This window comes from Lissotriton helveticus (genome assembly GCF_964261635.1).
Source record: "Lissotriton helveticus chromosome 1_1 unlocalized genomic scaffold, aLisHel1.1 SUPER_1_unloc_1, whole genome shotgun sequence".
NCBI lineage: Eukaryota > Metazoa > Chordata > Amphibia > Caudata > Salamandridae > Lissotriton > Lissotriton helveticus.
The window spans coordinates 3,167,115-3,189,214 of record NW_027611648.1 but is presented as its reverse complement, the minus strand read 5'-3'; the positions used below and the strand labels follow the sequence as shown (position 1 = coordinate 3,189,214).

At 41.7% G+C, this 22,100-nt stretch overlaps 1 long non-coding RNA gene across 1 annotated transcript in view; it reads right to left on the bottom strand.

The window, feature by feature from the left end:
• Window positions 1-22,100, bottom strand: part of LOC144805408 (uncharacterized) — a 38,106-nt gene that overhangs the window by 3,302 nt on the left and 12,704 nt on the right. Inside the window, exons 3-4 of the long non-coding RNA XR_013605511.1 lie at window positions 20,651-20,769; window positions 12,632-12,788 (exon numbers count right to left, since the gene is read on the bottom strand). This is a non-coding gene — a long non-coding RNA (uncharacterized LOC144805408). The remainder of the gene's footprint in view (window positions 1-12,631; window positions 12,789-20,650; window positions 20,770-22,100) is intronic.

The following is a 22,100-nucleotide window of genomic DNA, read 5'->3' as shown; positions in this document are numbered from 1 at the left end:
GTTATTTTTTTTTTATCACACGCACGATTACCAAAAAAGGCATCTTGGCACTAGCGTCATTTGAAACCTGACAGTACGGGATATAAAATACCTTAACATTTGCCTAGCAGTTAGATTCGAACATTAAACTATGGGCTTAAAAGAAAAGTCTTAAGGTCCTTCCTGAACTTCAATAGTTTAGGCTGACCTCAAATGATTGGATAGGGTTCTACCATCTGGAGGTAGAGTAGGAGGAACGTCTCCCTCCCCAATGGACACTTTTTATTCTGGGTACACATACCTAGTATTGCTGGACCATAGAGTACGAGAAGGGGCATGTCATTTGAGCATCTTGTAGGAAGCGAGGGCCAACCTGATGCAGTGCCTTGTGGGCACAGCATAAGGCTTTGAATTTAAATCCTGTCCTAATGGGCAGCCGATGGAGGTCTTAAATGGCTTCAAAGGCTGAGCAGAATTTGGGGAGGTTCTTCATCACTCTTGCTGCCACATTTTGGACTGTTTGCAACCTATTGAGCCCATATAAAGATCAATAAAATAATCCATTTTAGATACGACAAGAGCCAGGATAACACTTTTCCTAAGCTTCATGGGAAGGAAGGGCAAGATTTTCATTGAATGTTTTAACATAAGGAAACAGGAAGAGGTTACCTGATTGTAGTGGTCAATAAAAGTGAGGTTTGAGTCAAGACGACTACCCAAATTTCTAGCCTTCTGGACTGGGAGTGGAAGGGGCTCGAGACTGTGTGGCCACCAAAAGGTGATCCAGAAGGAGGAATCCTTACCAAATAGCATCCAATTAGCGATGCTAGTCATACTCGTTCTAAAATCTTTTGCCACTTTTTCAGGTTCTACAGTAACCAATACCACTATTTGGGTATCACTGGCATAAAAGAATGTAGAGAACCAACAGGATCGAACTAGTTAAATAAATTGAGTTATGTATGCATTAGGCAAAGTCAGCCTTATTGAATATCCCCGAAACCCCACAATGAAGTGAAAATGGAGCAGAGGTCAAATCTTCCAAAGATACCAATTGCTCTCTGTTTGACAAAAAGAACCTGGTCAGTTTGAGAGCAGTACCGTTAATGCTTACACTTTCTAAACGGCTTACCAAAGAGAAATGGTTAACCGTATCAAATGTGTCCGAAAGATCCAATAGGATCAAGGCTGTATTAATCTCCTCTATCCACAATGGATCTGTTCTCTTCAGTTACTGCCGCTAAGGTTGACTCTGTACAGTAGTAGGATCTACACTCTACTGTTGAGTAGGATCCAGACAGTCAGTATTTTCAAAAAAGGTGGTGATCTCCTGATTCATGGCCTTTTCTTTAATTTCATAAGGAAGTGGAAAGACCAATTTGGATCAGTAGTTCTTTACATCTGAGGGATCGAGGGAAAGAGTCTTTAGAAGTGGCAAAATCGATGCCTTTTTCCAAGCTTCTGGAAAAAAGACGGACTTGAGCACCATTGTAATAACAAAGTGAGATGAGCAGAAATGGTAGCTGAAACTGAATGGAGGGCAAGAATCTGCAGGGCTCCAAATTTCATAGTGTTGTTAAGATTAGAGACTTTGTCTTCAGAAAGTGCGGTGAATGTACTCATTACCAGGAAATGGTAAGTTAGTTTATTCACCATACGTTACTCCACTGTATCTGTCCCTAAAGATTATCTGGTGTTATCTTAAAATTCAGGAATATTTTATTTACTTTGGAAAAAAAGAATTTGGTTAGTTCATCACAGCTTTTTGGCTGGGAGTTGCTAAATGTTTATAAGCAAATGATGAAAGTGATTTAACTGTGTTTGAACAATAGGCTGTAATTCTTCCTCCAAAATTGTTATTGGTGCCTACATTTTCTTTTACATTTCTTGAGATCATAGGAGTACCATGGCGCGGAAGGTTGCAGACAGATCATTAGACCTCAATCTAAAAGGCCCAACTTGACAAACTGTCTGATAACAATGCGCGAGATGATTAGCCTTGAGTAGCTCAAGATTTTCACTGATCAGAAGTAGCTCTCACTACAGAAAAGGTTGAAGATCCCTGTTGTAAACACTTAATATACCCAAAATCAAATATTTTGAAAAATGCAACAAAAAAAAAGAAATATGCTACAAAACAAAGAGTTTCCGTTGGGCCAGTCCTGTGAAAGGGGGCTCGTTTTTACACTTGCAATAATTGTCTAGGATAGATAGGACAGGCATGAAGAAAATTGTGAAAGGGAGATGGGCACACGTTACTTACACCCTTTTCAAGTGGGAGTTCAAAAATATGGATCCAGCCCACAAGGTTATGCGTTTCCCAGAAGTGTACTGAACCCCAGACCGACCGGAGCCTTAAAGCAGCAAGAGTATTTTCTAGATACCAGACAGCCCAAGAGCTCTAGAACTGTGGAACTGAAAATTCTGGACCCTGCCATTATATGGTACCAAGGCTCCACACTCGTGTCACAAAATATCATCATACCATGACGAATTTGGTATCGACAGACCGGTAATGATCAGGGCATTACACTTGTGCATTTGCGTCGAGATTAAGTGACGAGATCACCCTTAAATCGTAGTTCTCGTCTTGAACCCTTGGGTCCCATCTTGAAAGCGGCATCCATTTTGTGATTGCCCTTACATAGTCAATTGACCAAGGCCTAACTCAGTCTGAAAGGACACGTACACCTTTTCTGACTCCTCTGTGACCTGGGTGAGCTGACTCCCCTGCCTCCAGCCAAACCTGTTCGGGCAGTTCTCATCCCAAATGGCCGAGCAAGATTAACATCAAGGCGCAACATGTCATAAACCATTCAGCACATTCAAACCATGCTTTTATCATACACACACCTGTCCCTGTTTCTTCTTTATGGCTAGTTTTACGAGAAGGAGGTGCCCGATTTTATTGGGGTTTCATCGATATCTGATGGGAGTTCTGGGCCTTGCTGGGTAATCTATCACAAACTGGACAACCAAAAATATAGACTTGCCGTAGTGACTTTGCCTTTTCTTTGTTGTAAAAATATGTATATGACCAAACCGTAAAACTAGGAATTCTTGCCTGAAGTGTAATATTGTTTATAAAAGGAGAAGGCTGGCTCTGTAAAAACGAGCAGTCTCCTGAGAACCTACAGCCCGTGTTGTTGTACTTCTAGGACCCTTGTTACTTGGTTGCAGCCAATAAAACTCGATCTTTGACATCACCTAGAAGACTCTGTGTTTCTGTGGTCCAGAACAGGAAGAACTCAAGAGGTCTCTGGGTGTTCCCCCTGGCACCACCGGGTTCCTAAAAACCTGGTACCTCAGAACCAGCAGAATCTACTCTCCAAGACTCTACACAAGAACAACAAGCATTGAAAATGCAATAGGTCTCGGATTTATTTGAGTTAGAGCAAATGGCATTGTAAATGGCAATGTCTTTTAGCCATGTGTTATAGAGTGTATGCATGTGGTGTGTAGTGGAATTATGTGGGTTGGATTGGAATTGTTAGTTGTGGAATTGTGTGGCGTGAAATTGGTTCCTTGCGTACAAACCATTTCAGTATGGCATCTGTGTCCACAATTTTGATGAAGTGCAATTTGTATAAGCAGGTTAGTCAAAAAGTCCACCCAGGTGTGGATATCCGATTATCAAGTAGTTACATTCCTAAAGGCAGGAGGGAGTTCACCCAGTGCAATGCAATAGGTCTCGCATTAAGTTTGAGCTATTGGCATTGCAAAATATTGCAACACCAATTGCAACAAAAGTCTATAAATTGTAGGCCAAAAAAATGTGTATTTATTTTTGTAGCAATGGTGGCATGCTGCGCTTTAGATGAATATGTTTAAAAGTAAAGTGTGCCATACTGCGATTGCTACAATAGTTAATTGTGGATGTGTTAACAAATGATGTGTGCACGGATGGCTGGTGGTGGGTGTGCCTGTAGAAATTGTGCACTGATTGCTGGTGGTGTGTGTGCCTGGTGGAAGTGTGCACTGCCGGCTGGTGCTGTGTGTGCCTGGTGGAAGCGTGCACTGACGGCTGGTGGCGTGTGTGCCTGGTGAAAGCAAGCATTGACGGCTGGTGGTGTGTGTGCCAGGTGAAAGCGTGCATGGACGGCTGGTGGTGTGTGCCTGGTGGAACTGTGCACTGACGTGTGGTGATGTTTGTGCCCGGTGAAAGCGTGCACTGACGGCTGGTGGTATTTGTGCCTGGTGAAAGCAAGCATTGACGGCTGGTGGTGTGTGTGCCAGGTGAAAGCGTGCATGGACGGCTGGTGGTGTGTGCCTGGTGGAACTGTGCACTGACGTGTGGTGGTGTTTGTGCCCGGTGAAAATGTGCACCGCCTAGAGCACCACTCAACCCCCAAAGCCTACATCACCACTCAACCCCGACCGCGTTCAGCACCGCTCAACTTCCAACACCTACAGCACCGCTCAACCCCACCGCATACAGCACCAATCAACACGCAACGCCCACATCACCACTCAACCCGCAACGCCTACAGCGCCACTCAATCCCCACTGCGTACAGCACCACTCAACAAACAACGCCTACATCACCACTTAACCTGCCACGCCTACATCACCACTCAATCCCCACCCCGTACAGCACCACTCAACCCGCAACGCCTACATCACCACTCAACCCGCAACGCCTACATCACCACTCAACCCGCAACGCCTACAGCACCACTCAATTCCCACCGTGTACAGCACCACTCAATCCCCACCGCGTATAGCACCACTCAACCCGCAAAGCCTACAGCACCACTCAATCCCCACCACGTACAGCACCACTCAACCCGCAACGCCTACATAACCACTCAACCCGCAATGCCTACAGCACTACTCAATCCCTACCGCGTACAGCACCACTGACACTTTGGAGGACACCTGTTCTTTCCTGCCCGAGGGTCTGGACAAAACCAATAAATCACTAGACAGCGTCTCTGGGCTGTTATCTTACACTGTGTACACAAAAATTAAAGCGGAATATTGGTTTCTCCCATGCTCTCCAGACCGCCATCTTTAGTTGGGTTACGTTTCAAATGCTGTTATGCTAAGATCAGAAACATGTTGAGCAAAACAATGAAGAGCAAAAAGATGGCACTGCGAAAGTCACATAATAAGGCACAGGGAGGCTATTCCTAGCTATGATTTGACTGCATTGCCCTCTCTGACTCCAACAGCTTAAACAATATTGCATCACTTGGCTAGCATCAGTCATTGAAGCTCTGCCCTGTATAATGTTAGGTTACAGTGATTCATACAGCACACATTCTGGTATTTTCAATTTAGGGAAACAACGGCTAATCTGTATCGAGAAGTGAACTGCTGTGATCCACAGACAATTAAAACCCAATAGCAAAGAATAACTAAACAGAGAATATATTTTTACGTGTTATATATATATTATTATTATTATTATTATTATTATTATTATTATTATATACATTAGTTATAGTTAGGATCTACTTTCCATAGGAAATCCGCAACATTCTATTGGGAATAACTCTGGCGCCGGTGGACGAATCTTCGCGAATTTCTCAAAGTAGGTGGCCCGCTCCGCTCCTTCCCTGAAAATGTGGGGGGGATTCGTCAAGCGGGGGCCGAGATAAAAGGGGGGTCCCAAAACGTGTTTTCTCCATGTTAATTTCCATAGGGCGGTCGAATTCACTTTTAGCCCGAACGGCTGAATGGATTTCCACCAAACTTGGCAAAATTGTAGGGACTGGTAGCCCGATGTGCCTTTGCTATGTCTCAAGATATATGCTCCAGTGGTTTTTACGAAAATTTACTTTGAAAAAATATATATTGGGATACATTGGGCTATATATATGTTAGAGCCCAAATGTAGCCCAATGTAGCCCAAAGATGGCCACCAGAGACAAAAAAAAACAAATGTAGCCCAAATATCAGCCATATGTAGCCCAACTATAGCCCAATTACAGAATGTCCCAGAGTGTTCTAAAGAACAACTAGAGCGCTAACAGTCTTACTTATAAAGTGAGACTTATAGTTAGGAATTAGCATTTAAAAAACCTTTGAAATCACTGAAAAAACCATAGGCTTCACACCAGTTATAGTTAGGAATTAGCATTTAAAAAACCTAAGAAATTCACTGAAAAAACCATAGGTTTCACACCAGTTATAGTTAGGAATTAGCATTTAAAAAACCTATTAAATTCACTGAAAAAACCATAGGTTTCACACCAGTTATAGTTACCTGGAAATTTTACTGACATAAAACCATTGAAATTCCCACGTTATAGTTAGTTGGACTCACTATAATGTGCGCGCCTGCAATGCACTGCTGATTACGTCACATATTACATCACTCATGACATGGTCAGTGACATCACTCATGACATCACTGATGACACCATCCAGTGAATGTGTGTCTTTCTGAAAAATAAATATGTTTTATATATGTATTTGTAAAGGACGATGGAAGAATAAATGGTTAAATAAGTGTGTAAATGGATGGTTTTTTTAAATATATATATATATATGTATATTGAAAAATTGGCGTCTCCTGTGAAGAGTGCTGAAAATAACATGTCACACAAATAGATATATTTTATGAAACACAGATGCCACATTCACAACCACGTGGTGCTCTGATTCCAAAGTCGAAGATAAAAAATAATTAACTACTAAAACGCTTTGTGAATCAACAAACCTGAAGAGTGTTATTTTCAGCTTCGTTATAACTTAAAGAGTTTTTAAAGGGTACTGAATTAAAGAAGGCAGGGCACAAGGATATGGGTTCCTTTCTCAACATAGCAAATTGTTGTGTGCCACAAACCCATACAATACCGGGGGGAGGAATTTCCGAAGTACACGCTTAGTAACATTTTCACAGAATGTTTCAAAAAATGACAGGCCAGTAGGCAAGTTTCATGTTCTATGACAGTCCACACCACACTGGATGATGAAAAGATATTTTGAATCGGCACGGGTTTGTTTACAAAAATGTAAATAAACTGATGCCCTGGTCTGGTTTCAGGGACCGAGGAATGCTGACAGACCCCTAAAGGTGAGCAATAGATTAGCAAATCATGGTGGGACCCACAAAACCTGCACCTGCTACACCGAAGACAAGATTCCCATCACTCCTCCCCCCAACCCACCCAGCGCAGTTGGATCCGGACTATTTTGTTACAGCCAGAATTGACAAGTCTCTCATTATTAGCATATATATGCCTTGGTAGAATAAACTAATGTATACACTACTAAATACAATAATACATCTGTAACCATAAAAAGGATATTTAAAATCAAATAGCAGCCCTTCCGTTCATTTGATGTTAACAGGTTCCATAATTCAGAATACAGGTTCAGCCACCTACAAAAGCTTTCAAATACAAAAGGCAACACTTCCGCTGATTACATGACAATATACGGGACAATGGGCGTATGCCTGGGGCAGGGAAGAGTCAGCATAATGTGGGTTACTGTCCCCCGCCCTTCGAACTCACATTCACAGAAATCAGCCCTACGGCGGCAGCTAGCAGCAAACTTGGCCAGGAGCACTCTGGTAGGGAGTATGCCCAAGCAAAAAAGCAGCCAGCAGTCGGAACCGAAAAGAGCCTGGACCCTAGCAAACCAGGAACAGGTACAATAGTTTTATCTCTGCAGTGGGAGGAGCTATCTTCCAAAACCCACGGGTTCAAATCTAGTCGGGTGGTGCGGACCCTGCAGTGTTTTTGCTATTTCGGTTTCATCCCAGAGTATATATTCCAATTGCACATCAGGCGCGTGACATCCTCTGCAGTGACACTGTACTAGCATGATGTAAAATCTAAAACGCATTTTTAAGTCCTATAACGCACGAGAGAATCTCTCACTTTGAGCGACGGACAGAAGCTGCCACCCAGCACGGCCAGAGTGGAGAAGCAACCCATGAGTCAGCCCAAGCCGGGCCTCCGCCTCCCTCCAGCGCAGCAGCTATCTGAACCCATCAAACCTCGTACACTCACAGCAGCTTAATAAACACAGACAGGCAGTAAAAGCCACCATCTTGGCTGCCAGCAGCTGCCATCAAGACAGAACTGTTTGTTTAACCCGGCTGGGACCCCCGAGAGCTCTGACAGCCCGCTTTAGATCAGAGCAACTGCACTCCCTGCACTGCAGCGCAGAACCAGGTCACTGGATGTCCGTGCTTCTGCACGGACCCTCCACACACTGTCCACATCACAGACATCTTAAACAAGCAGCAGTGAAAGCGATTGCTTTCCCGATCGCTATTGTAAAAAAAAAAAAGCGAAGCATATGTCTTCAATTATCTCGGCTGTGTTTGGCAGTGATAATTGAAGATATATGGCCTTTGGTGAGCGTAACAGACACCAATAGGCCATGGGCGGAGCTACGTGACCGCCCATGGCCTATTGCGTGTTCTGTTTTAAAAATACACGCACACAAAGGCCAATGAAAATGAACCTAGGAAATAACACACAGGAGCTAATTTGAATTTCCAGGTCCATTTTCAAAACCCCCGAGAAAAGGACTCTGGCTGCGTGACACTGCTGTGCAGTGTACGCTAGGCCGAAACATAAAAAGGACTTAGACTAGCCTAGTCCTTTTCCATGTCACCCTACCCCACCCCACAGCGCTGCCACCAACCCCACCACAATAGCCTTGAAAACCACAGCCCCTTTCCCCAAAACACTGCCATCATCTGTTCCCACAAACCACTGGCCCTTTCTGCTTGCCCTAAAGCTACTCCCCCAACACTGCAACCTACCCTCAAAACACTACATAGCTACACTGAGATCTCCTTTAGTGAGATCTCCTTCCTGAGTAAAACGTTTCTGGCTTTCCCCTACTGTATAAGGCTTTAGTCCAGTGTAAATTCTCTCATGTGAAGTAACATAGTATTCGAGACTAAACCTTATCTGACATTCAGAACACACATAAGGCTTTTTTCCCCCCGTGTGAGTTCGCTCATGTCATGTGAGAAGTAATTTGTAACCAAAACTTTGCTTGCATTTCGAGCACTCATAAGGTTTTTCCCCAGAGTGGGATCTCTCATGAAGCATAACACTGTCTTTCAGATTCAAGCTTTTATGGCATAAGGATTTTCTCCAGTGTGGAGTTTCTCATGGTGAGATAGCGTTTTTCTCTGCAGCTGTTCTGGCATTCAGAACACTCATGAGATTTTTGTTCAGTATGGAGCCGCTTATGGTTAGTGAGGCTGTGCCAATTAAATAGGAATTTCTGGCATTCACAACAGAAATTGAACATGAACAAAAATTAAACAAGGCAATAAAATCATTACAAATGGTGAAGCGTCCTGTGAGGAAGGAAATGCGTATCAGTTTGATACAATCGACAATACGGGATGGCGGGGAAGCAAGGGGAATTGCAAGCCAGGAAACATTATAGCTGAAACATTAGTAGGAATGATGGTTCAGGGGGAAGGTGGAGTATCCGAGACGTCTGTGAAGGGAGGTGTACATATTTCACCACGATAGGAGTTCCACTGGCCCCAGACTTTCCCCCATTTTTTGGGTCTGCCGCACGCCACATATACTGTCTTCTCTCTAAACATGCACCAGTCCATATTTACCTTCCATGCCAGGATCGTGGGCGGTCTCTGAGATCCCCACAACTGTGCAATATCTCTCTTGGCAATCATATTCCCGAGGGTCACCCACTGAGTCTGCGCCACATCATAATCAGTCGGCTCCCAAACATTCAACAAACAACGCCTAGCTTCAGGCAACAACGCAACACCCGTGACCTCCTTCATCACAGCATGCACTCGACTCCAGAACCGCACAACTGCCGGGCACTCCCAGAGTATATGGAGGAAAGTGCCCGTTAGGACGCATCCAAGCTTACACAACCCATCCAAAGAGTATCCCATACGAATCAGGCGAGGACCAGTCACATAAATCCGGTGGAGGACTTTAAGCTGTACGAACCGGAGACAGCACTGAATAATTTTGATGGTGTATTTTCTTATGGCGCTTGTAACCATCTCTACCTCTGAAACTTTTCTGGCATTCAGAGCACTGATAAGGTTTTTCCCCAGTGTGGGTTCTTATATGCTGAGTGAGTCTATTTCTTTTACTGTAACATTTGTGGCATTCAGAACACTGATAAGGTTTTTCCCCAGTGTGGGTTCTTATATGCTGAATGAGACGGCTTTTGTCACTGAAACATTTCTGGCATTCAGAGCACTGATAAGGTTTTTCCCCAGTGTGGGTTCTTATATGATGAATGAGACTGTATTTTAGACTGAAACATTTGTGGCATTCAGAGCACTGATAAGGTTTTTCCCCAGTGTGGGTTCTTATATGATGAATGAGACTGTTTTTTTGACTGAAACATTTGTCGCATTCAGAGCACTGATAACGTTTTACCCTAGTGTGGAATCTGACATGTGCAGTTAGAACTGATTTAAGTTTGAACTCTTTTGGGCATTCAGAGCACTGATAAGGTTTTTCCCCAGTGTGGGTTATTGTATGTTGAGAAAGACTTCTTTTGTCTCGGAAACATTTCTGGCATTCAGAGCACTGATAACGGTTTTCCCCAGTGTGGATCTTCATATGATGTGTGAGACTCCTTTTTTCACTGAAACATTTGTGGCATTCAGTGCACTGATAACGGTTTTCCCCAGTGTGGATCTTTATATGATGTGTGAGACTCCTTTTTTCACTGAAACATTTGTGGCATTCAGTGCACTGATAACGGTTTTCCCCAGTGTGGATCTTTATATGATGTGTGAGAATCCTTTTTGTACTGAAACATTTGTGGCATTCAGAGCACTGATAAGGTTTTTCGCCAGTGTGGAATCTCAAATGTTCAGTTAGAAGTGATTTACAATTGAAATGTTTTGGGCATTCAGAGCACTGATAAGGGTTTTCCCCAGAGTGGATTCTTCTATGCAGAGTGAGATTGTGTTTGTAAATGAAAGATTTCTGGCATTCAGAGCACTGGTAAGGTTTATCCCCAGTGTGGGCTCTTCTATGCTGAGTGAGAATGTTTTTTTGACTGAAACATTTCTGGCATTCAGAGCACTGGTAAGGTTTTTTGCCAGAGTGGGTTATTACATGTCGAGAAAGACTTGGTTTGTTCCAAAACCTTTTCTGGCATTCAGAGCACTGATAAGGTTTTTCCCCAGTGTGGATTCTCATATGAATAGTGAGATAAGATTTACGGCTGAAACTTTTTTGGCATTCAGCGCACTGGTAAAGTTTTTCCACAGAGTGGGTTAATGTATGTCGATATAGACTCGCTTTGATACTAAACGTTTTCTGGCATTCAGAGCACTGATAAGGTTTTTCCCCTGTGTGGATTCTCATATGCTCAGTGAGATAAGATTTACGCCTGAAACTTTTATGGCATACTTTGCACGGAGAGTGATTTCCCCCAGTGTGGATTCTCATATGCTCAGTGAGATAAGATTTAAGCCTGAAACTTTTTTGGCATACATTGCACTGGGAGTGGTTTCCCCCAGTGTGCATTCTGTCAAATTCTGTGAGATAAGATTTATAGCTGTATCTTTTTTGGCACAAGTAACTTTTTTCCCCAATTTCAGTTATTTTGCCTTGATTGAGGCGGGTTTGAATACTGAATTTGTTCTAACAGTCCGTGTTTGTAGAAGGTGTATTCCTAGGGTTAATATCTCTATGTTTAGTTTTCTCCTACTATTATGCCACGGTAAGAGTGAACCTGATTTTAGAGTCGGGCTTGTTTAGATATTGTTCAGCATTTATCTCTAAAAGAAATTGCGTGTAATCTTCTTAACACTTGAATTGAGCAAAATATGTCTGGAAGCAGCCCTGTAACACCTGTTGAAATTGTTCTAGTAGATAATAGTCTTTAGGTAATAGCCTCTCCGGCAGTAAATTATTTTGTGACTGACGTTTTTCTCCAATCTATTTGTATAGGTTCTTAGCACTGCAGTAATGAAGTTTTGGTCTGATATTTAATGATTAAACTGATAAGTACCTTTTTGCACTGGTGTAAAGGCAGTAACTGAGGGTGTTAGAACATGCACAGTACTATTGTGGATCATCAGTCGCAGAACATCAGTTCCTTTTATCCTTTCTATGTTTGGTGTAAGGTTAAGGTTTGTAGTTCCGAAGGCGAGGATTTATTTACATTACCTATAGCGCAACGGTGCTCATCTAATCCATTTTTATAATTAACAGTTTTACATATCACTCATGCACAGCAGATAATGTTGAGGCGATTTACATAGAATTACAGAACAGTACACAATAAAAAGGAAACAATCTGAGATGGTCATGAACACAATAAAGTGGTGAATTTTTAAGATTTTTCGCCAGAGTGAGCAGAGTGGGCCGTGGTGTTCTATCCAGAGGCAGATAGTCTCAAACTTGTGTTACTGGTTAAAAATGGTTGTTGAACAAAGGTGATTTTTCAATCTTTTGCTTGCCAATGTGTCTTTTCTTTGATGGTATGCAGAAGATACCTTTTGTTATAACTTTCTTTTATGCAGTGTGTGCTTCCTCTCTGGAATTACATGATGCTTTAGATTAATGTTTTTCTGTCATGATGAGGCAATTTGTCTTTCTGATAATATTTCAGATGAGGATGCTGAAGTGGTCTTTCTACATTATTTCTGATGCTGTGTGCACAGATATGGTTTTGCTCTGGGTTAATGAAATGCAAAATTAGAGACTTCACTTACAGGTATAGTACTTTCCTCGCCAAACCTAGATTTTGGGAAATTGTTTAAACGTAGAATGCTGGATGTTCTTCAGTTTTTCAAAATAATCCTTCTTATGGCACTGACATTCAGTTGCTTATTGCTAAATCTTGCTTTCTTCGTCCGTAATTTCAATCACCTATAGTATTAAAATGAAATAGTTAATACATGTACATTTCCAAAAATATAATTTACTAGCCAAATTAATGCAGAATTTGGAATATGTTGAGCTGTTTTTCCAGACAGAGCGTAGAATGGTAGCATGAGAGTACTTGGATGTAGGAGGGAGGATTTGTAGTATTTTCAACATTTTATTAAGCTCACAAAGGATACATGCACCCTATGGAGTTGTAACATAGAATCCCAAAGGCAGATATTAAAGTCATATGGACTGGTACCAAACAGATAATATAAAAATATATACTATTAATTAATTTGTAATGCAGATTTCTGGGACGGGAATGACTCCCCCACGGACAACAGGTGTATTCCCCTGCCCCGAGTTACCACCTACTTGTATCTGGCATCCTGACTTGAGCAAATCTATTGTGTGCTGCGAGGACTATGCCTAGACCAATCCCTCAAATATGGTCCAGAGTGTGAATCAAGGGCAATGAAATGAAGGCGTACTTTCATGTGTTCATTTTATTCCACCTGATTATCAGTTGTTAGGTTTTTCTGCACCTGGATTTACTGGGTGCAGAAAACCAGGACACAATTTTTTTCCAGACAGAAAAATTAGACTGCAAAGACGCATAAGACTCTGGGTGCAGCAGAAGCAGCCAAGACTTATGCTGTGTTTTTTTACTAACTGGGGTAAACACACAATTCTTCCCTCTGTTGGTGTTCACAGTCATTATCGGCCTGTGATTTGCCATTGAGTGCAAAGCGTACAGAGTAGAGCTGAGGGGCCGAGCTGAGGAGGAGTTGACGAGCAAGCGGAGCGGAGCCTGGGACGACTGCCTGCGTTTGTTTTATGACCCGTTCCCGCTCCCGAAGGTTTCTTCCGCTTCATCTGCGTCCTGTTATACGGGCGCTTTAAGTTCTACGGATCTGCTGTGGGGGCAGGAACGGCCGCTGCCGGCACCGCGGCCGCTGCAGAGGTCAAAGGAGCCTTTGCCTGCAGTGCTGCTTGTGCGGCGGCTGTAGCAGGGCACAGAGGAGAACAGAGGAGCACAGAGGAGCCTTGGCCTGCCGCCTGATTTTACGTATTTACTAAGAATTGAGCAGAGCAGACAGAGCTGAGCCGAGGAGTGGAGGGATGTGCCCACATCTGCCGTCTGTAGTGGGACTAGCTCTGGATTCCGCTCTTGCTCCTGAACGATTGCCAGCATTCTCCCTTGTACTCTTGTCAGCGATGAATAGCAACGAACAAGCAATGAACAGTGAGTGGTGAGTGACAAGTGGCAAGAGGTGTGTGGCGTGCGGCGAGTAGCTAAGATTGATCGGTCCCTAAGTCGCTGAGCCATTGGAGTCTGTAATAAGTCTGTAATACAAAATCTGAGAAATTATGGAAAGAGGAAAGTAACAATAGACTTAGACCCTCTTGAAGCACCCCTCGGCCCCTGAATTACTCCGCATGCCTAGACTACAGCCCTACCCGGTGCCCGGATGTTAATCAATCGGTTAATTAATTAATTAATTAAGTAACCAGCAGTACCGGCAGATTCTGTACGGAGGTGTGCTTTTTGGGTGTTTTCCCCTGGAGGTGTTTGGTGGTGTTTTTGTCCTATGGTCTTGTCACTGGCCCGTTTGATTCTCTGAAAGGAGCAAGACTTCTTCACCTTAGAGGGTGTATTATGAGCTCAGGAAAGGAGCAGCCACCTTTCCCTCCTATCAAAAGGAAAAGAAAAATACAACAAACACCAATATTTGTTACGTTTAAAATAAAACAGGCAGGTGACATATAGTCCTTTAAATCATCTAAGGTCCATTCATTTGAGAAACTGGGAAAGTCGCTGTCAAAGTTTGATTTTATGAAAGATCCAACTGATGCTATGCTAACATTGCTAACTAACTCATGTGATCTTCAAACTCCAATTAAACCACTGAGTAGAACAAATATTATATCCCCTAAGCAAGGAGTAAGTGAACCAGGCCACCCTGAGTCTGAAGCTGAAGTCGAACGAATGTCAAATTGAACTAAGGACCAAGTCAACCATTGGGGTCAAATAACGGACATAGAGATGTTAACTATTCCACTTACTGGTCGTTCACAACAAAAGGACCCAAAATGCACAAATCTAACATTGGGAGATACTCAGCAATTACTACCAACTTAGGCAGCCAATGCCAATAGAAGTGCAAGTAAAAATCAGAAAAGCTAACGGTATAGGGGAACCTTCTAATTTGGGCCAAATAAATCAATCAGACCAAGAAGCTGCAAATGAACTAAATAGTGGGGTGAAAATCATAAGGGAAGCCAATACCCCACTGAAATCGGATCTTACTCTGTCTAAAATAAATTCAGTTCAAAAACAGCACCAGCCGAAATGTAATCAAAATAACGGATCTCAAATTAATAAGGATGAATACACCAGCAACCCAGAAACTCTGCAGCGTTGGAGTACTCCGTATCAAAAAGACGGTTTGAATAGTAGTCCACAATTCTTTCATGACGAGGAACATGATTTTCAAGGACCGCTAAAAGAGGAGTATAAGGACCTACCATTCATAAATGGGCCACACCATTGCCTAGGTACTTAGGTACCAGGAAGTGGGAACGCGGGAGCAATTTGGGATTTATTCTTCAAAACCTCGCAATTAACTCTGGAAGCTTTAACATATCAGTCCAACAAAAAGGAGGTCCAAATAGATCTCTTGAGCGCTACGGCATCCTCTGTTGCCGGAACTGAGCAGAAGATAACACCACAAAATAATCTAATAGTAAGGGCACAATCTCAGCCAATATCTACGTATGCAGAGTGTAGTTGTGCCCCACTAATTAAACTGGATACCATTCCGGATATTTTAAAAACAATAATTGACGATGTAAAAGGGAATTTTCCTGATGCGGGAATTCAACCCATCAAGACCGACTGCCCCTCTAAAGATACAATGAAATGTAAAAACAAGTTGTTGTTAAAGAAAAAATAGATGATAAAACAAAAGATCAAGAAGTGATAAACCTATGCTCGACACAATCAACAATGACAGACGCAGCTCCGGAAGTTCATTTATCAAAAAGACAGAGGAAAAAACAACAGAAAGCAAGAAATAAAGCTTCTAAAAGTATTTTAAAAAACTAATGCATCAGATATAGTGAGATTGAACACTGGAAACAACCATGACTAAACATCATATTGTGAAGGTAAGGGTAAACAAATGTCTCCAACAAAACCCTTCTACCCTCTATTTAATAAGGATCTATCGGAGGTACAAGCAGTTATGAAAAATAAATGCTTAAACAAGCAAGCTGATAGTATAAAAATGAGAGAGAATGGGAACATTCAGTCCTTAGAAAAGCTGCAAGTGGAGGAATGTAATAAACAGGTGGAGAATAAGCCATCACAATTGGAAACAAATAGAACAAAGAGTGAGAGTATCAGAGGGGATGAAACGAATAGAGATTTGTTAAAAACCTGGAAGAATATTAAATTACCACAAGATCTGGGAACCGAAACGAAGCAGTTACATAAACATCGACAATCATGGTCTCAAACTGTTAGTAATCATAATGGAAGGTTAATTGAGCATGCTCAAGGTGAAAATAGCCTGGAACAAATTAAATTAAATAACCCAGATCAAAAAGGAGTGGTGCAGGTAAATTTTGCGATGGAATATAAATCTAGGGGTAATAATGATATCTTGACTCGTGGGAACATATTAAAATTGTGTAATGCAGTACCCTCATTAAAGGAAATTAAATGTACCGACATAGAATCAATTGAATTCCTCACAATCAAGAATAATCGCGAATCGATATTAGTAATTTGGACATCTTCTACTGCCGCACAGCCTTATTATGCAAGAACATAATCGCTTTCAGGACTTGGGAATAAAAATAACAACTCCCCTGCAACGTCCTTTTGTTTCAAAAAAATTAAAAAATCATAACCAAATGAGAACCGAGAATAATAAGAAATACTCAATATTAAAAAAAACATAGGTATGACCAACGGGCATCTTTTAAAATCATTAGAGGAAAAAATAGGAGACCTATTATTTGACACTGTCAAATTAGGTTGGCTAACAGCAGCCCTCCATAATGTCAGGCAGGATTGACATCTACAATCTGAAGTTCCTTTAAGGGGGCCAACAATTATGAATGAAAGGCTCAGATTATGTTCGTGGAATATAAATGGGGTTCAAGCAAAGATTCTGAATAACCAACTAGCTACTTTGTGCTGTTTTCAAATCATTTGTTTACAAGAGACTTGGGCTTTAGTTCCTTTTAGATTGGAAGGGTATAGTGTTATTACTCATTAGCTAAGAGAACAAGTAACTATGGCAGACCTTGTGGGGGTTTGGCTACTTTTATATCAACTGAGCTAAAAATGGAAAGTGAAATGGACGTCCCAAGTCAAAAGGATTATCTAATTGTCAAAATATGATACAAAGAACAAAATATAATTAAATCTCTTGTAGTAATCAACGTATATAATTACGAAGAACAATGGCGACCAATTTGATAATTATGATATTGCAGCAACTGGACAATGACATTCAACCTGAGATTATTATTACCGGTGATTATAACATGAATATGCTATGGTCTTACGATAGAGATGTTGAAATACAATGGCAAAATTACTTATGGTCAATTCCATAAGTAATTTTGCCATATCCAATGTTGATTTTCATCAACAATGGATATGAGGGATCATCTATCAAAAAGATAGAGGAAAAAACAACGGAAAGCAAGAAATAAAGCTTCTAATAGTATAAAAAATACAAATGCATCAGGTATAGTGAGATTGAACACTGGAAACAATCATGACCAAATATCATATTGTGAAGGTGAGGGTAAACAAATATCTCCAACAAAACCCTTTTACCCTCTATTTAATAAGGATCTATCGGAGGTACAAGCAGTTATGAAAAATAATTGCCTAAACAATCAAGCTGCTAATATAAAAATGATAGAGAATGGGAAAATTCAGTCCTTAGAAATGCTGCAAGTGGAAATAAGCCATCACAATAGGAAACAAATAGAGCAAAGAGGGAGAGTATCAGAGGGGATGAAACGAATAGAGATTTGTTAAAAACCTGGAAGGATATTAAATTACCACAAGATCTGGAAACCGAAACGAAGCAGTTACATAAACATCGACAATCATTGTCTCAAACTGTTAGTAATCATAATGGAAGGTTAATTGAGCATGCTCGAGGTGAAAATAGCCTGCAACAAATTAAATTAAATAACCCCGATCAAAAAGAAGGAGTGGTGCAGGTAATTTTTGCGATGGAATATAAATCTAGGGGTAATAATGAAACAACTTGCAAACATCCGGACCCAACACAAGATGGCAGGAGTATGCAAAGCATATGCATCTACAGCATACATGCCTGAGGATTAATGGCCCCAAATCCCTGCCGTGGTATCTTGTCATGTTGTGGCTGAGTGTGCCATGTGATGTGCAGGCTATAGTGCTTGGTGTGATTTGGTCATTTTTGACAAGGTGGAGTGCTGAATGGTTTGGCAAATTTTGATTTTCTTTGTTTTTGGGATCGTGTGATATAGTGCAGTACCTACCGTATGATGTAAATAAATTACATTGCTAATATACCATAAGGATGTGGGGTGAGTGCTATTAGGGCCGAAGCCTTGCTGATTATATGCAGAATAACAGGTCTGGGAGGTCACTACTGACTAGAGCAGGTTAGCAGCTGCACAGGTCTTGGGCATTGATCCTATTGAGGATAATATGTGACGGGCACTGGTGACTGGAGCTGGCTAGCAACAACGCTGGCCTCTGTTATTTATTACAAGCAGTGTAACAAACATGTCAATATTGACTGGAACTGGTTGGCAGTAGAGTTGACCTCTGGTTTTGAATATTTGCAGGATTTAAGGTACAGGGGTCACTACTGACTGGAGTTACTTAGCAGGATAATAGGTCTCAGGGAGCCAATACTGACTGAAGCTGGTTAGTATGATCACTAGTCCCAAGGTGCTACTAAAGACTCAAGTTGGCTAGAATGATAACAGGTCCCAGGGGCCAGTACTAACAGGAGCTGGCTAGTAGGCTTACATACAGGTCCAAGGGGCCACTACTGACTGGAGCTAGCTAAAAGAATAACAGTCCCAAGGATGGTGGGGTGCGAGTGGCACCAGTGACCGGGGTTGGCTAGAAGCATTGACGACTTTTGGTATTGATTAAATACAGGATTCCAGGTCACAGGAGGCACTGCTGAACACAGCTGGATAGCAGCAGTGGTGGCCACTGGGAAGAAGGAATTGAGAAAACATAACTGGATATACTGGTTTCTTCAATACCGATAATTGTTTACACATCATACACATCAATGCCACAACCTGCATTGATATATTACATTACCAAATTACAATATTCTTATATTAATTTGATGTGTCTGTTTGCCTTAATATGCCTGCAAAGTTATATGATTCTATTAGGGCCCAGAACCATTTTATTTAGTGATGTCCAACTGCACACTTTCCTGTATCTTGTAGTAAATTGAATATTGACAAACAGAAGTGTTATTTTCAGAAACAGTGAATTCTGCAGCTTGTCTGTGTATCTTTTATCTGCACCTTACGGACTCCTCACATTCCTCTCGAGAGAAGATCCTGCCTCCTACTCATTAGTTTCATTTCAGTAACTGTTTCTATCACGTGTTCATGTTTCATTGACTTGTATTAGGAGAAAAGTGTATAAAAATACTTTGTGTAGCATTAGCATTATATACTCCAACTTGCTTTAGGGTGGATGCTCTCGTCCATTGCAAAGACAATTGTTTGCTTGGCCTTTTGCTATTTTTGCATTAAATGTACGATAGATTTGTTGGCCTCCAGGTGTGTTGTGCTTTATTTTACATATCATAAAAGATGACGAGGAAAATTACAGTCCAGTATACACATTCTTCTTATAATTCAACTCACAGTATGCTGTACTAGAGGTTCAGTCCCACAGAAATAATCTCTAACTGAACGCCCTAGGAAGCATGTGCTTTTCAAACCAGTTGCCTTCTGATACGCTGTCCTCGCTATTGGATAAGTCAGTTTGTCCTGAATTTTAGGAGGGTTACTTATCTAGTGCACTCTGTTAAACAGTGCTCACCTGTGGTAGTAAGATGTTAATAGGCACCTAATCACCTATGCACAGTGCAGGGCTTTGAGTTACAGAGCTCCTCACGCGGTAGAGAAGATTAGGTCACATTTACCCATTTTCCCATATTTGGTCCTGATGAAATGCCAACAGATTGCTCCACAAGGCAGGAAAAAAGTTGACCTGATGTATAGACCCCAGCTTACCAGCAGGTCCATAGGTGATCGACACATTCACACAGTGATAGGTGCCATTAGTTCCTCAATTTCTCTGCCACTATTTTTAATCTTAACATGGACTAGTATGATCACATTAACTATATTGCGGCAACTGGTCGATAGCTGATCTTATATTCAGACTTTCACCAATCTCACATCTTATGACACAACATCCTCTGTCCTACTATGCTCATCCGGCATACTTTATAAAAGATGTCCGACAAAATGCCCTCTTGTGGTGCCCGCAAGGCATTGTAGCGCCGGCCTGGTGAGGAGTATAGCCCAATGATGAAGCATGTCACCTGCAGGTGAGTGAACGCAACTTGTCTTAAAAGCACATGCTTCCTAGGGTGTCTGCGTTCAGTTACAGATAATGACTCTGGGACTGAACCTCCGGAACAGTATACTGTGATTTGATTGTGTTTTATTTCAACAAATGTACATAGCAGATATTGGCGCTTGCTTGTTTCACAAAAATTATCGGATACCTGCCTCAGAGCCCACTTCTTACTGACGACAATGGGGTTATCATGTTGCTGCTACAAGCTCCTTACCTGTGCGAGTTATCGGGAACGATGCAGGGGCAGAACCAAACCAGCCACACATGGAGATCAATGACAAATACTGAAGATTTAACAGAGCTTCCAAGCTGGTGACCATTACTTAATTGATACTGAAAATAAAAGACACGTTTTTAGTATTCAGGTGACTCATGACCATAAAAAACAAAGGTTATAAATCAATATTGTCTCAAATACTTAAAAAATGGAACTGGATGTGCTGAATCAGATGTTGCCCCAGGTCATGCATGACACCTTCCACCACTATTGCTTATGGGACTTGTAGTTTTGTTTTTCTCATTAAAAGGATGGGCTCTAAAGTCCCAGTGTTCTAAGCGATGTTGGTGAAAATCAGAGGCCTGAGTGAGGGTGAAGCATGACACTGCTCTGCTTAGCAGTGAGATGAATGACAGTTCTCCAGCCCTTCCATTATTTGATCTATAGAGGCTGTCGGCCATTCATATTTTTTTGCAGCGACAAAGAAACTTTTATTGCAGCTTGTGCCAACTGAAGAGATAAAACCCCCTGGACGTGTTTAATTAACTACTGACAAACATGAACAATCAAGAACATGAGTTTCTGGAAAACTATCAAGCACCCAATCAGAATCAGCCGCCCTTCACACCCAGGAATTCTTGAGGCTTTGGAGAGAATGAATTGCAGGTGGTATAAGAGGAACACTACATCGACTCAAAGCTCACTTCTCAGGGATGTACTGAAATGCCAGCCTCATGGCACACTTAGCCAGCTCTTCACCTCCTCCTCCTCAAACTGTTGACCAGCTATCAGGGCAAATGAGCCTGCAGCAAAGCATCGCTGGCTTGGTTCCACACCGGACCAGGCAAGGTGGTCAACTCCATACTCCTCCAAGTCAGCATGCTCTCTGGTCGAGCCAGTCCTAACCCCACATGAATGTTCCCCATCACAACTATTTTAATGGTACTAAGTTATGTTTCTGCTAAATGTAGGAGTCAAAAATTGAAAGGTTTTACTATGAAGTGCTGAAAGAGAAATCATGAAGTTTTTCAATATTTCTGAGTCTGCCACAGTACACAGGAGCATTATTTCTCTACAGCAGCAAATCATGTATGTGGCCTGTAGAAAGTACGTTTGAATGAAACATGGAAGGCATTGCAGCCAACAATCTATGCAACATCATAGCAGAGTGCAAGATAACTTGTGTTATTATTCCAGCAGAACAAAATGCCATTCCTAACGTGTACGTCATTTTAAAGACAAACCCAGGAAAATGTATGGTCAGTGTTTTTCTTCTGCCAGTTAAAAGACAATCTCCATTAACGTGTCTGGAAATGAAATACTAACAGAAATCCTACTCTATGGCAGGGTGCTGCCTGACACTATATTGCAGGTTACTTCCAACATAATCTGATTTATACATACATACTCCAGGGTGCTGCCAGCTATCGGGTCTGCACACAGCAGT